The sequence below is a fragment of the Giraffa tippelskirchi genome, chromosome 4 (genome assembly GCF_054371585.1).
Source record: "Giraffa tippelskirchi isolate mGirTip1 chromosome 4, T2T-mGirTip1v1.2.pri, whole genome shotgun sequence".
In the NCBI taxonomy this organism is placed as follows: Eukaryota; Metazoa; Chordata; class Mammalia; order Artiodactyla; family Giraffidae; genus Giraffa; species Giraffa tippelskirchi.
Window position 1 is genome coordinate 141,780,650 of NC_137278.1, and position 16,566 is coordinate 141,797,215.

Genomic DNA, 16,566 nt, shown 5'->3' on the forward strand with positions numbered 1-16,566 from the left:
GCTTAGAATGTATTTCAGATACTTTGGGACCTCCTTTACTTTAAGGAGGTCCTCCTTTACTTTACTTTAACTTTGAGACCTATTATCAACCACAAGGGTCCTTTTGGAAAAACTTCTACCCAAGGTAAAGTCAAGCTTTTCTCAATAGGAGACTACCTTTTACTTTTTAATAAAAGCATATCAGGCCTTCCTTTTTTAAGTATGTGCTTCTCACCCTAACATTTGTCTTTATCTAATGGACAAGAGTTTGAGTAAACTCTGGGAGTTGGTGATGGACAGGGAAGCCTGGTGTGCTGCAGTCCATGGGGTCGCAAAGAGTCGGACACGACTGAGCAACTGAACTGAACTAAGACTTTGGCCTTATTTCTAGGAATACTTCCATGATCGTTGTTATCCTAACTCCACAGAGTACAGGTTTACCTAGAATCCAAGATAGAACCCAGACATTTAGTAATTCCCAGGTCACATGTTCATGCGACACTCATAATCTCAGACTGTCCATTGCTTCTTCATTTGCCCACAATAGTCCCCATCACCAGGCACTAGAGATGATCTCCTAAACAATTCTGCAAATACAGGCAAATGTGCCAAAGTCTCCTCCTTCAAGATATGTCAGAGTCCTACCCAAACCCACCCTCCACTTTTGTCCATTGCTACCACACCCTTTTCTCTTTGTAAAGAAAAATACCACAGATTTCCACAAATATCTCTTCTGCAGTAGGGGGTTGGCAGGCGGGTAGGAAGCAGTGTAAAAACTCCCATCTCACTTCACCTGCCAATTTTTTTTTTGGCTCTGTTTCTAATGATTTCAGTTGGCACCTAGCTTGTAGTAAATGTTTGTTGAATGAGGGAATGATTTAACATTTAATTTCATCTATTCTAATGCTTATTCTCATGCCTAGAACACACGAGCATTTATTTGTTGAAATGCTAAATTAATCACTTGAGTAATTACTTGGAGTTAAAATATATGTGGCTTTAAATATAGGAAAATTCATACAAAGGTTAAAAGGTATATTACATTGCTAATTCATTCTATCCTTAACATAAAATTGCTTTGGACATAAAGTAATTTCAAAATTGTAAGACAGTGTTTTATTGTTAAATTGTCGAATGGTGAAAATAATTTATTCATTTGAAAATATTTTGTGAACCCTAACTGTGTGCCTGCCTTTAGAGTGGGCCTGGAGGCACAAAGGTGATGGTAGTGAGTAAAGTGGAGGAGGTGCCAGGTCAGGCTGTACAGGGGCCTCCCCCTAGTGTGAAGCCACATCTATTTTTAGGAAGATGAATGTGATGGTGAGTGTGACACAGTTTTCTTTGCACCAGTGCCAGGAACAGATCAGAAGGAAGAATTTTGTAGATTTCAGTGGATCTCTAGCTTAATATTCACCCATATGGTAGAAACACCATCTTTTACTTAGAAGAATTAAGATACATCTTTTCTGTTTTATAGTTCTGTCTCATTGCTAATAGAAAGGTGTTTCAGAAGTTTCTGTACAAATCAGGAAGTGAGAAAACGGGCAATTGTGGTTATAATGCTTAATTTGTGAAGCTATTACATTTTCACTTTAGCAGTAATATGAGGTAAAGTAATGTGAAACTGCCTTACAGTTTATAATTTTATGATAATGATTTCCATCTCATTGTTTATAAAGTTTTTATGTCAATAACAAATGGCACTATTTCTTTTTAAGCAATTGCTGAGATATTACATATGTATTTTCATCATACTCCAAGCAACTTCTAGGAATACTTTTTTTATTCCTTATAACTGCATCAGACAAAGTCATTAGGTAATTTCATGTTTTAGAATATGTGTTATTTAAAGATTGCTACACTGCCATCTTGGGGCTTCCCAGGTGGCTCTAGTGGTAAAGATCACACCTGCCATTGCAGGAGACATAAGTGATATGGGTTCGATCCCTGGGTTGGGAAGATCCCCTGGAGAAGAAAACGGCAACCCATTCCAGTATTCTTGCCTAGAGAATCCCATGGACAGAGGATCCTGGTGGGCTACAGTCCATAGAGTGGCAGAGTCAGACACAACTAAAGCAACAGCACCGCACGGCACAGTGCCATCTTATTATATTAAAACAACTGTTCTCCTTGTCATACATTTGTACTGTTAACATCACTGTCCTCAAATAAGTCAGTTATTGAGTTTTTTATGTGATTTTTTTAGTGTCCAGTTCATATAAGCATTCTTCTTGTTCTAATTATTGTTTTGTGGTTTGGAGAAAAATGGATAATGAATCAAAAAAGAATGTCCAAGACGCAGAAGCCCAGGTTGGCCATGATGCTGCTTATGTTAATTCCTAATGCTCTTTAGGAAACATTTTGTTCTACTCACTTTAGAAAGAGATTTAAATGACTGGCTTTACTACCAGCATTAAGGAAGAACACTGACTTACGGAAGATTTCAAGCACTTTTTATCTCAATTCATTTTCCATTTAAATTCCACAAAAAGTAAGTACCCCAAGAAAGAGAGGTTTTTGTGTATACGTTAACTGGTGGGATGGTTATGTTGAAGGTGAAGGAGACAGAGAACACTGAATTTTAAGTGTAATTTCAATTACACAGCAGAGGAAATCTTGGAAAAATCACTTAAAAGACTTAGATGCAAAATGCGAAGAATGATGCTATTGCTTTGGATTATTAGGAGAATTAAATGTGTTAATATATATTAAGGTGTTTTGTATATTTTGAAACTTTATACAAATACTAGACAATTTCATTAAATGAAGATTTACAGTTATTCAAAGATATTTCTGTTGGGAGCACAATTTTCATAATGAAGCCATAGAGCTCACACTTGATTGAAGGCAGCTGTAAAATGGATTGAAAAGAACCCAGGAACAAATTATACCATTGTTTGTATTAAGATAGCCTACAGCAGTAAATCAGCTACATTCATTCCCATGCACCTGCAAATAAAAACAAGAGAGGGGTCATGGGAGGCACTCTTGCAATGGAAAGAAAATCAGATCAGAGTCTTGGTGTGGTTTGAAATTCTTTAAGTTTGAAATGATACAGATGGGTTTTGCAGCGCCTATGATATGGAAATGTACTACCACAGGCAATAACTTTTTAAATTAAATAGAGATAATCTTCTTAGAGTTAAAATATTTTTAATGATAAATATATCTGTCTTCTCTAATGTTTACAATATAATGGAGAAATTGGTGTCAGATGATCAACAACCAGTTTAATGGGAACTGATTAAAGTATTTTATTTTTTTGTTTAACAAACATTTATTGAGCATTGCTTATGTGTAAAATGTTGTGCTAAGTACTAGCCTATGAAGCCCAGGGAAGGAAGAAGGAAAATAGAAGTACTGTGTGCTCACTGGAGAAAGGGTCCCCAAGTAAAACAGAGGCTGTAAAAGAAGTCAGGTAGGTTGGAGTAGGAAATAGCAATCTACTCCAGTATTGCTGCCCAGAAAATTCCATGGCCGGAGGAGCCTGGTGGGCTACAGTCCATAGGGATGCAAAGAGTTGGACACAACTGAGCACATACACACAGGGAACTAAGATCCTAGACACCTTGGAGCAGCTAAGCCCACACACCACAACTGCTGAACACACACACCGCAATTCAGTGCAGTGAAGGACACCACATGACACAAAGAAAAAACCCTGCATGCCGCAGATGGAACCTGACACAGGAAAATAAATGAATAAATAGATTTTTTTTTTTAAGTCAGGTAGGAGAAAGAATCTTTCAGTGTGGAAAAACCTCAAGTCTCTGGATTGAAACTTGAGAGGGATGATGTAACTCCCCATCATGGGATCCTCGTCACAGCATAGTCACATGAGGGCCAATACTAACCCTTTATATAATTGTATACCGATTTTACTTGCTTTAGTATTTTTTTTTGAAAATTTGTTTCATTATTATAAGATTATTAAATTATTAAGTAGTAACTAGCAGAATAACTCTACTGAATACATTAAGCCTTTTAATTCATTCATTTGACAAATAAATTGTGCCACATACCAGACATCATTTAAGATAGCACAAGGGGCTATCAGCTTATATACCAATGATTGGAGCAGTGTGCCTGCAGCAAACCCCATTTAGCATCATCCCTCTCATTTCTCGTCTTCCCCATGGCTCAGTGGTAAAGAACCTGCCTGCCAATGCAGGAGACATGGCTTCAATCCCTGGATCAGGAAGATCCCTTGGAGAAGGAAATGGCAACTTCAGTATTCTTGTCTGGGAAATACCATGAATAGAGGAGCCTGGCAGGCTACAATCCATGGGGTCACAAAAGAGTCAGAAATGACTTAGCCACGAAACAACAATCTCGTTACTCACTGTCCTGGAGCCCACAACACACAAATGAACGTTTTCTCTGTGTTTGCTGCTACTGTGTCCCTGACTCCATCTCATTTGGTTCAGTCTCTCCTTTCCACCCAGTACTTCAGAATTCCCCATATGATTGCCTCATAATAGCAAGAAATAAAAAAAAAAAAAGAAGAAAGGGAAGGAAAGGAAGAAAGCCTGAAATCAAAACTAAAAAAAATAATCAGAACGTTGATTTTCTTGACAAAGAAAGTGTTAGTCACTCAGTGGTGTCCAGCTCTTTGAAACTCCATGGACTGTAGCTGGTCAGGCTCTTCTGTCCAGGGAATTCTCCAGACAAGAATACTGGAGTGGGTTGCCATTCCCTTCTCCAGGGGATCTTCCCAGCCCAGAGATCGAACCCAGGTCTCCCACATTGTAGGCAGATTCTTTACATCTGAGCCACCAGGGAAGCGGGAAATTCTTAATATGATTCCTAAAGGAATTCTAGAAAATATTTAGTACAGAATAATTGGAATAAGCATAGTATCTCCCACAGTGACTACATAGGGAATATTTATCTTTTTATACCATATTTCAAATTTGAAAAAACCTTTTTGCAGGAATGGATCTGTGTGGCCATTCTGATACACTCTGTGCACTCTTTTGTGGACCTGTAAAATTTTATTTAGAATCAGACTCGGTACTCTATCATAGAATTTGGCCTTTATCTTGTTAGAACTTCTCACGTTGAGAGGAACAGAGACACACTTTGTTTCCTCGGTTACTGGAAGCTTTATGTTAAAGGTGCATAGAAAAGTAAATGGGGAAATGAGAAAAAGACTCAACTTCTATGCAGCCCTGCTTCATGGAGATCTAGGATACTAATCATCAGACTGGTAGCTCTTGGTCTCTCTCTTCTGCACTTCCCCCATCACTATCAACTACATAACTCTTCTTATGACTTCTGTTTATTCTTCTCTCTCTGAGTCTTTCCACTTCTGTATTGCTCTATCCTCTTCAGATATTTCATATTCTGCTTTCCTGAGAGAGGAAGAATATAGATTGTTTCTCAACATTCTCTGGTATAAAGCATCCACCCTATACCAAGGCTGTTGACGCCTTGGTGTCAAACATAGTTATATCCAGGCAGGCAGTTTATGGGACACAGTATTACTATTTGCATATAGGAGACCTCTCCCCCACTTCCCCAAGCTGTGGGTAGAGACGGGGCTTGTTATGGCCAACCTAGATAGCATATTTAAAAGCAGAGACATTACTTTGCCAACAAAAGTCCGTCTAGTCAAGGCTATGGTTTTTCCAGTGGTCATGTATGGATGTGAGAGTTGGATGGTGAAGAAAGCTGAGCGCCAAAGAATTGATGCTTTTGAACTGTGGTGTTGGAGAAGACTCTTGAGAGTCCCTTGGACTGCAAGAAGATCCAATCAATCCATCCTAAAGGAGATCAGTCCTGGGTGTTCATTGGAAGGACTGATGTTGAAGCTGAAACTCCAATACTTTGGCCACCTGATGCGAAGAGCTGACTCATTGGAAAAGACCCTGATGCTGGGTAGGATTAGGGGCAGGAGGAGAAGGGGACAACAGAGGATGAGATGGTTGGATGGCATCACCGACTAGATGGACATGGGTTTGGGTAGACTCCGGGAGTTGGTGATGGACATAGAGGCCTGGCGTGCTGCAATTCATAGGGTCGCAAAGAGTCAGACACGACTGAGCGACTGAACTGAACTGAACTGAACTGACCTCTCCCCCATTTCCCCAAGCTGTGGGTAGAGACGGGCCTTGTGAGATTCCTGAGAAGGGAAACAGTGTTAGCGATGACTATGATGTATAAATATGCCAACCAAAGCTTTTGAAGCCTTTTGCACAATATGAAGCAACAGCATGACGGAGAACATATGTAATTCAAAGGCAGGATTTCCCTTCCTTTCAGTGCCAGTCGAAGCAGGAGAATGGCTAATAACTTTAATGCCTGCCTTTAGTATGGGAAAAATTTTAGAGTGGAAAAAAATTGGAGAAAGAATCCCAGTATTAGTTGTCCTATGAGTCACTAAAGTTTTGAACTATAAATTCAAAAGTGAAAACAATCATCATCTTAGTAGATGTACTTCCCTTCAATTTTCCATTCTTCCCTTTAGTCTTACCCATGTAACCTTATATTCTAGATAATATTTTGAGTTTGATATCCCCACACTGCCAACTTCATGGCATTTTCCATGTTTCCAGTTAATCTTTACAAAGTAGACCACAACAAGGCTGGCTGTAGGTGTGATGATGCAGTAAGAAAAAGAATGATGAAGTATTTTCTTATTAAGTAATATAGTGAAAATTTTTTCTTACATGAAATGGGGTTGAACCTTGAAAGCTGATGAGAACTCTCTCCAAGGCAGAGTTCAGGGCTCCTCTGACTTGGAGATTCTTTACAGTCACTGAAGAACTTCAGAGACACATCTGGGAGGAACTAGAGAGGCAACCAAGGACCATGTCCTCTTATTTGTGTCCATAATTGTACTATACATTTGTACTGTTTGCCAGTTTGATACCAAAATGAGAGTAACTGAAGTTAAATCTAAGACATTTTGACCAGTCTTCAAACCCAGACCATCCCCTGTGTCTTGCCCCAGCTTATTTTATAACTATTATTTTAATGGCTCCTTTTTTCTATCCAGCTGTGGTACCCTAATTGACTTAACTATCCTCCATTGTAGTATATCTTCATTATTTCTAATTATTTAACTATGTTATGCCTGTGATAAATAAAAATACAATGACAGTATATCTTTCAGCATACAATATTTTTCCATTTAGATAATTTCCTAAGGATACATTTTAGGAATGAGACTTTGGGTCAGAAATAATTGGGTATGAATATTCTTAAGTAAAACTGCCAGATTTCATTCCAAAAGGAAGTTGAAGTGAAGTGAAGTCGCTCAGTCGTATCCAACTCTTTGTGACCCCATGGACTGTAGCCTACCGGGATCCTCCGTACATGGGATTTTCCAGGCAAGAACACTGGAGTGGGTTGCCATTTCCTTCTCCAGGAGATCTTCCCTACCAAGGGATTGAACCCGGGTCCCCCGCATTGTAGGCAGATGCTTTACCGTCTGAGCCACCAGGGAAGCCAAAGGAAGTTACACTAACTTAAACTCGTACCAGAATTAAAGACTATACCAATATCCCTGTATCTTCATCAGCTTTAAGTATTGCTATTATTTCCATTTGCTTGCTCACTCATATTCTGTCCATCTTTCCCCCATATTAGAGCATATAAGCTAGCCAACATACTGGTATGTGGCTTAGATTCAGTGTTATTGTTGTTATTCAGTCACAGTCATGTCTGACTCCCTGCAACCCACGGGCTGCTGCTCACTCATATTCTGTCCATCTTTCCCCCATATTAGAGCATATAAGCTAGCCAACATACTGGTATGTGGCTTAGATTCAGTGTTATTGTTGTTATTCAGTCACAGTCATGTCTGACTCCCTGCAACCCCACGGGCTGCAGCACTCCAGCTCTCCCTGTTCCTCACCATCTCCCAGAGTTTGCCCAAGTTCATGTTCATTCCATCGGTGATGCTGTCCAGCCATCTCATCTCATCCTCTGACGCCCTCTTCTCCTTCTGCCCTCAATCTTTCCTAGCATTAGGGACTTTTCCAATGAGTCATCTGTTTGCATCAGATGACCTAAATACTGGAGCTTCAGCTTTAGTATCAGTCCTTCCAGTGAATATTCAGGGTTGATCTCCCTTAAGATTGCCTGCTTTGATCTCCTTGCAGTCCAAGGGAATTTCAGGACTCTTCTCCAGCACCACAGTTCAAACGCATCAATTCTTTGGTGTTCTTCATTCTTTATGGTCCAGCTCTCACAACTGTACAGTGATTTATATATAAATAAAAAACTTTATTGATTCATTTTTAGAAATGGCTTTAGCTCCAAATTTCTAGTCCTTTTGAAATTTACCCATGTACATGTTTAATCATCTCAATAATTCTAAAGGTTTTATTTTTAAAAGAAAACAACAGTAACTAACAAAAGATAATAGATTTTTTTTTTTCAACTTGCCTTTATGTAGGAAAAATGTGAAACGTGAAAACAGGAGGAAAAGGCTTGACTATAGAGAATAATCCAAGACCAAGATGTTCACCATGGTCTGCATACTACATGCTCGGGAGCTATACTTTTCTAAAATTGTTGAACTCCACATATTTTACAGTTTAAACGCTGTGTTGCCAGACTTGGCAGAAGTTTGTTTCATGTTAGTTTATTATGTAGGAATTATACTTGTAAACAGAAGTTACACTGTCTGAGGAGTGATGATTCAAGTTTGTTAAAGTAATTTTTTCTGATTGGATGCCCCTAGATCAAAATTTCTCATGGCTAAGGGTACTTGTAAATTTATATCATCCTAGTCCTCTGATTGACTGACACTGTGTTTCTTTATTTCTTCTCAGACAAAAGTGAAAATGCCCTTTCCTGTGGAGGTACTCTGTCCTCTTCTAGGTACCTCTCTACCACCACCATTAGACTACAAACATATGTAATCAGACCATTAATTCCTATAAAGAACTATGAGATTTAACCCTTAGCAGTATCCATTTGGTTTTGAGGTGATAGCTTAATGGTCTTGTTTAAAGAAATCCCAGTTCTGCATCAGAAATTGGAGATGAAATTTTGCTTCCCTAACACATCTCAGTAATGAATTGACAAGTGAAGCCTGTGCAATAAGCCACTAGAAGAATGGTAGCTGTGTCACAAAATTGTAGTAAACTATTCCTTTCTTTCTCCAAAACCCCATCTTTTTTTAAAATTTATTTTTTCATTGAAGGATAATTGCTTTACAGAGTTTTGTTGTTTTCTGTCAAACCTCAACATGAATCAGCCATGGTGTACAAATATCCCCTCCCTTTTGAACCTCCCTCCCACCTCCCTCCCCATCCCACCCCTCTAGGTTGATACAGAGCCCCTGTCTGAGTTTCCTGAGCCATACAGCAAATCCAAAACCCCAAGTCTTTCATAAACTCTTCTGGGAAGGTGGCAAAGTTCTGTAGGTTTCTCAGCGATTAAGATTGGAAAGGTAAAATTTAAAGTTTTGTGCTACAAAAACAAGTCATATTTTCTTTCATCCACCATACATGACCATGAAGCACATAAATAATTTCATCATACTGAATAAAGGAACAATACAAAAAGCATGTACGATGTAGGAAGTAAGGAATAAGTTATGTATGGTTAATTGTGGCAAGAGCAAATTGCACCACTTAGTTCCTTTGGTTATTTCTTTGGTTTAAAACTGTTTAGAAACCTGATGGAGAAATAACACCAAAAAATAGGCAGAAATAGCTCTATGTATGACCTGATTTTGGAGTAGGTGTTGAGTAGGCAAGGGAGAATTGTTCTACCTTCAAAGAAAGCTGTTAATTTCTAGATGCATTATTAAGGGAAGCACTGTGGACTTCACGGCTGGAACAGTGAACTAATCTTTTTTTTTTTTTTGATCTACATAACAAGTCTTAGTCTAGTCTGCTAGTAAAGAGTAGTTCTCTCACTCCGCCAAAATGAGACCTATTTTGCTTGCTTGCATATGATTCTCCTTTGTTCACTGCAGCACTCTCTTCTCAGCTGCTATTATTGCAATTATTTTCTGTTTTTGCTCTGGGATGTGGTGAGAAGGTGCCTCATCAGAGAGCATGACTCTTTCTAATCCCAACCCACACACTTATGTCAAAGTACTTTTGTTCTTTCCCCAGAGCATTGTGTTCTTCCACCAGCAGTCACTAAGCCAGGAAAGCATGAGGGTATTTTGCAATAACACTTGGAATATACACTTTTATTTTTTAGTTGGAATTTCTAGTGTTTATATTTTGAAGGTCACGTGAGATGTCACATTCTTAGTCATTAGCTGTCTATGTATTGCTGGGTAAGTAACTCTGCCAGGTCCATGCCTGCAGCGCTTTCCTAAAATCAGCATGGGAATGAAGAGGAGTTAGCCTTTTAGTGTATAAATGTGTGTGTCCAGATGGTTGAAAGCTACATCACAGCAAGCAGAGAAGATCCTGCTTTCCATTGTTCAGCAAGCAATCATACAAGGAACTTTGATAATAATGAGTTGTAAATAGTGAATAGAATTTTTCAGTGAATTTTCGTGATCTGATTTTTTGTAAGCATTTCTGTCCTCAGCAATCTGTCTTTTCCCTTTCCTTCTCCTCCTTCCCTTTCTCCCATCATTCCCCTTCCCCTCCCACTTTTTATCCTATTCTCTCATTTTAAGATCTTCATAAGCCAAAATATTATTTGACTGGTGGGAAGTAAAAGTGGAGGATTACTGATCACAGGATTGCTAATGCTGTTTACTGCTCATCATTAAACAAACGTTAAGGCTTCATCAGTCAATGACCATTGTTCTCTATACAGAGTTCTACTATAGACTAGTGGTTGAGATTTTTAAAAGGGAGGGGAATACAAAAATGACTATTCTTTGGCAAACAGATAAATTGCTTTCTTTGTCAATTAATTTGAGCAATCAATTTTTGTAACAAGTCTATTATTAAGGACTCTTACTTTACAGATGGGTTCCCAGATGATACTAATGTAAAGAACCCACCTGCCAATGCAGGAGACATATGACTCAGGTTAGATCCCTGGGTTGGGAAGATCCCCTGGAGGAGGGCATGTTAACCCACTCCAGTATTTTTTGCCTAGAAAATCCCATGGACAGAAGAGCCTGATGGGCTGTAGCCCATAGAGTCAGAAAGAGTCAAACACGACTGAGTGACTTAGCACACACACATACATTTTATAGATTATAAAACCAAGGTAACTTTCCCAAAGTTAAACAATGGGTAAGTGGCAGAACTGAGATACTGAACTGTGCAGCCTGATGCTTTAGACCCTGTGTCCTTAACTTTTGTGCTGTACTGCCTTGGATGAGAGCTCAGGATGGTAGAAGAGGGAGTACATTCAGATAGCATAATACAAATAACTATGTAATAACAATATAGATGAGGAAAATGAAGAGGCATTGAGAGGAGGAAGAGAATATTTCAGACAGGTGAATGGGTGGCATCTGTACTAGCCTTGAGGGCTAGGTAGATTCTGATAGTAGAAATCAGGAGTGAAAATTTGCCTTCAGTTAGAAGAAATGGCATGAGTAGAAGATGCTGAGTCTGGAGGGTAGGTTAGTTGGAGAAAAGGATTGTGTGCAATAGTACAGAATAAAGGAAGGGAAGGGAGTCACCAGCTTCCCTGAGGTCATACTCTCCTCCTCTAATCATTCATCCCTCAAGGTTTGATGGTGGTGGTGGTGGTGGTTTAGTTGCTAGTTCATGTCTGACTCTTGCTACCCCAGGGACTGTAGCCTACCAGGCTCCTCTGTTCATGGGATTTCCCAGGCAAGAATACTAGAGTGGGTAGCCATTCCCTTCTTTAGGGGATCTTCCTGATCCAGCAATCAAACCCTAGTCTGCATCACAGGCAGAGTCTTTACCACTGAGCCACCAAGGAAGCCCTCACAGGATAAGGTAGGCTACAGCCAAATTTTGCAGGCCCCATTTCATGGGCATTTGGAATAAGGAGGATGATGTGTTTTGAGCTGTGAGGTGGCATGAACTCTAAAGAGCTCAGCTTGGTGGATTAGTAGTTTGAAGAAAATAATAATGAGAAGCGGGAAGAATAATTGAGACTGTATTTGTTTTCTATTGCTGAAAACAGTCTTACCACAATATTAGGTTAGCAGCTTAAAGCAACCCACGTGTATGATATCAGTTTCTGTGGATCAGGAGTCTAGGCATAGCTTAGCTAGGTCTTCTGCTTAGGGTCTCACAAGGTTACAATTAATGTTGGCTGGGTCTATAGTTTCATCTGAGGCTCAGTTAGGAAGGGTTAGCTCTTGTTAGCAGAATTCTGTAGCTTTTGTACTAATGACTCTGTTTCTTGCCAGCTGTTAACCAAAGGCTACCCTCAGCTCCTAAAGATTTCTTTCAGTTCCTGCCATGAGCATTTCAATACTGGCATTCTGTAACATGGCAGCTTTTTCAAAGCCAACAAGGAAATGAGAGACTTCAGCTAAATAGCACTATAATCTTAATCACATGTGTCCTGTCACTTTTACCACATTCTGTTGGTTTTTAGCCAACAAATCAAAGGTCACCCCACACTTAAGGGGAGAGGATGACCTAAGAGCATGAACATCAGGAAATACACAGGTAGAGACTCATAAAGGCCCTATACTAAGGTCTGCCACAGACAGATACAGTTGGTGAAACAAACACTCCAGAGTCTGAATTAAGTTGGTATGAATGAAAATAGAAAGGAAGAGTCAAATTCAAAAAATTATGTCTAGGAAAGATAATTATGGTTTCTTTCAAAATTCATTGCGTATATTAACTCACACATGCCTCAAAATATCTCTGACATAGCTGCCAGGAAAATGCTTATTTCACAAGTGAGGACACAGACTTTTAGAAGTTAAGTGCCTAGATCACATACATATGAGCTTCAAATCTGAGTGTCCTAATCTAGATTTTGAAAGTAGGATGTCAGTCCCAGAGTTCATTCTCTTAGCCACCCTTCTTTACTAGGGCTTCCCTGGACACAGCTAGTAAAATATCTGCCTGCAATTCGGGAGACCTGGGTTTGATCCCTCGGTTGGGAAGATGCCCTGGACAAAGGAAAGGCTACCACTCCAGTATTCTGACCTGGAGAAGTCCATGGACTATATAGTCCATTGGGTCGCAAAGAGTCAGACACAACTGAACAACTTGCACTTTCAAAAGCATAGAGAATTTAAAGAGAGATGGATAAGAAAGACTGATGATTTTAACTAATTTCAACTCTGTTTCAATTCAGAGAAGTGTCATGAGAGGCACAATTAAAATAATATGTATTATGCATTTACTATAAGCCAGGTAGTGTGGTTGGCACTCAATATGCATCATCACATTTAATGCTGCCAACAGCCTATGATAACAGTCTTTTCTCCTCTTTTACAGATCAGAAAACAGGACTGTGCCTGTACTCACTAAACTCTGGTTTCCACAAATACAAAGGGTTGTTATTTTGTTCATAACTATATCTCTACTGTCTGGCACATAAAAAAGTGTTCACTATATAAATTTTTGAATGAATGAGCATAGCTTATAAGTGGTAGATTGTGATATGAACTCAGAATAGCCTCACTCTACCTCCTGTAGAAGATAATGCATTCCACTGTAGTCTTGGTAGGAAATCTAGATATGGATGTTCAGCACATATGTAAATTTATTAATGGAGCTTGAGGAAAAGGTCAAGGCTAGGTTCCCTGTAAGGGAGCATCTATGTGGATATCAAAATCCCTAAAATTAGATGAAATGATTAAGGGAGAGGGTATAAGCCCCAAACCAGATCCTGAGAGAACATCTGTATTTAGAGGCTGAGGGGAGGAAGAGCCATTTTAAAAGGCAATGAAGACAAATACATCAGAGAGTTGAGATGGATATATTGATATAATAGTAAAGGGGAAAGAGAAGGGAGGAGGGCTTTCAGCAATATCAACTACCACAGGGTAATCAAAGCGCCTCAGAATTAAGGCAAGATAATTATAGTTGAGGATTAAGAGGCCATCAGTTTGGGGTGAACAATTCAGAGAAAATGGGCATGAGTAAGAATCAGGGGAGTGTCTGAGTGGATGCAGATGAGGGCCTCACTACTGTAAACTACTTTGTAATTTCAGATGAGCTAGTTGTAGTAATATGAAAGGGATGAAAGATTTTAGTAGGAGTAGTTTTTTTCTGTTGTAAATAGACGGGTAGGCTCAAGTAGGAAGAAACTAAAGATGGCACAAAGAGAATTGACTACTGACGGAACATAACACAGAGGAAACAGAAGCAAACGTAGGAGCACTAATAGGAAGGGCTGCCCTTAGAACAGGTGAGAGACATGTTACCATTCAAAGTAGGAGAAGAATCTGAAATAAAATACAGAAAAGTAAAGATCCAATAGAGAAAAATTGAGGGAATTCAAATTAAAAGTCTTCAATTTTTATGAAAATGGAGGCAAGTTCTTCATACCCAGGAAAGGTGGGAAAGATTTCAGGGCTAGAGGATACTAAGAAATATTTTAATTAACTGAGGCAACAGTTGACCAAAAGTTTATTCAATGTTTACTCTAAAATAAGCAGAAAATTCAACAGAGAAGACAGTAAAGAATAATAATAATCATTATTAGGAACCCAAGTGAGGAGAAATAGCATGAACTTTTAATAGATGTCAGCAGCATGGTTTCATAATTTTACCCAGCTTCTGAAAAATGGTTATTAAAGGAAGTTAATGGTCCTTCACAGAATTGGGAACTGAAACTATGAGAATGACAGGCAAGCATGGAAGAATGAAAGATGGATTCTATCCATGCGTCTGCTGATGGACATCTAGGTTGCTTCCATGTCCTGGCTATTGTAAACCGTGCTGCGATGAACATTGGGGTACACGCGTCTCTTTCAATTCTGGTTTCCTCGGTGGAAGCTGTGGTACATATACACAATGGACTATTACTCAGCCATTAAAAAAAATACATCTGAATCGGTTCTATTGAGATGGATGAAACTGGAGCCCATTATACAGAGTGAAGTAAGCCAGAAAGAAAAAACACCAATACAGTATACTAATGCATATATATGGAATTTGAAAGATGGTAACGATAACCCTATATGTGAGACAGAATAAGAGACACAGATGCATAGAACAGTCTTATGGACTCTGAGGGAGAAGGGGAGGGTGGGACGTTCTGGGAGAATAGCATTGAAACATGTATATTATCGTATGTGAAACAGAACACCATTCCAGGTTCGATGCATGAGACAAATGCTCAGGGCTGGGGCAATGGGATGACCCAGAGGGATGGGATGAGGAGGGAGGTGGGTGAGGGGTCCAGGAAGGGGAACACATGTAAACCCATGGCTGATTCATGTCAATGTATGGCAAAAACTATTACAATATTGTAAAGTAATTAGCCCCCAACTAAAATAAATAAATTTATTTAAAAAAAAAAAAAGAAAGATGGATTCTAGACACCAGTAAAGACAATATTGGCATGGTCTGAGTTGAACAATGATGTGACTGAATACTGAGAGGAATTGAGAGTCTAAAGATGTGATTTGAGTACTAGAAATAAAGAAATAACATGCTTATAATCAAAAAGAATGCTGTACATTTGAGACCCTGAAGTAAAACAGTCAATCTAATTATAATGCCCTTTCTGCAGTTTCAAAGGTTAAGTAAGGAACTATGAAGCCAAGGTATCAGATGGGCCAGAAATAAACGTAAATGAATGTGGCAGAGGATGAGAGGGGTGGAAAAGATAACTGATCAGACATCAAGACAGTTATGGTGTTATGATGGAGGTCATAAACACAGCAATAAGGACAGAGCTTAGATGTCAAGGTTCAAAAATAGAGGTTGATGGAGATAGAACAATAGCATAAGAAATAAAACTAGAAGAATGTTTTTCAGGTTGATCCTGTCTTCAAATGCAAAGGCAGCAGAGAGTGACTGCTAGAGAAGCAAGTACACGAAGCAGGAAGGTAAAGGGTTAGTTTAAATAAAATATAAGCATTGCTCCCTGCCCATACTACCTTATCACCCCTTTACAGGTGATCCTTATAATCCTTAAAATTACCTGTAAGGCATTTTTCCCCATTTTACAAATGAAATATTCTGGTTCTGGTATTTGAATTTTTGCCCTTATTTCAAAATCTAAAGCTTTACAACATACCGACTTTCAGTGGTTTTTAAACTGTTACTGCAGCCTTCAAAGACTAACTAGAAATCATGTCTGATATTTGAAATAGATATGAAACATAATGGTCTTTTTTAAGGTGTAATTTACATATATAACATTATTTTAGTTTCAGGAGTACAATATAATGATACAGTTTGGGTATACTGAGAAGTGATCACCACAATAAGTCTAGATAACATCCATCTCTACCCATATTCATAATTTTTTTCTTAAGAACTTTTAAGATCTACTCTGTGCAATACAGTATTATTAACTATGGCTACCATGCCACACTTTGGCCACCTGATACAAGAACCAAATCATTGGAAAGACCTTGATGCTGAGAAAGATTGAGGGCAAGAGGAGAGGGGGCAACAGAGGACGAGATGGTTGGATGGCATCGCTAACTGAATAGACATGAGTTTGAGGAAACTCGGGGAGATAGTGCAGGATGGGGAAGCCTGGAATGCTGCTATCCGTGGAGTTACAGAGTCAGACAGGACTTAA

The 16,566-nt window shown here is 39.0% G+C and overlaps 1 protein-coding gene across 3 annotated transcripts in view; it reads left to right on the forward strand.

The window, feature by feature from the left end:
* The window catches only part of SLC2A13 (solute carrier family 2 member 13), a 381,012-nt gene that overhangs the window by 344,909 nt on the left and 19,537 nt on the right, over positions 1–16,566 (forward strand). The gene's annotated exons all lie outside the window — the stretch shown is intronic.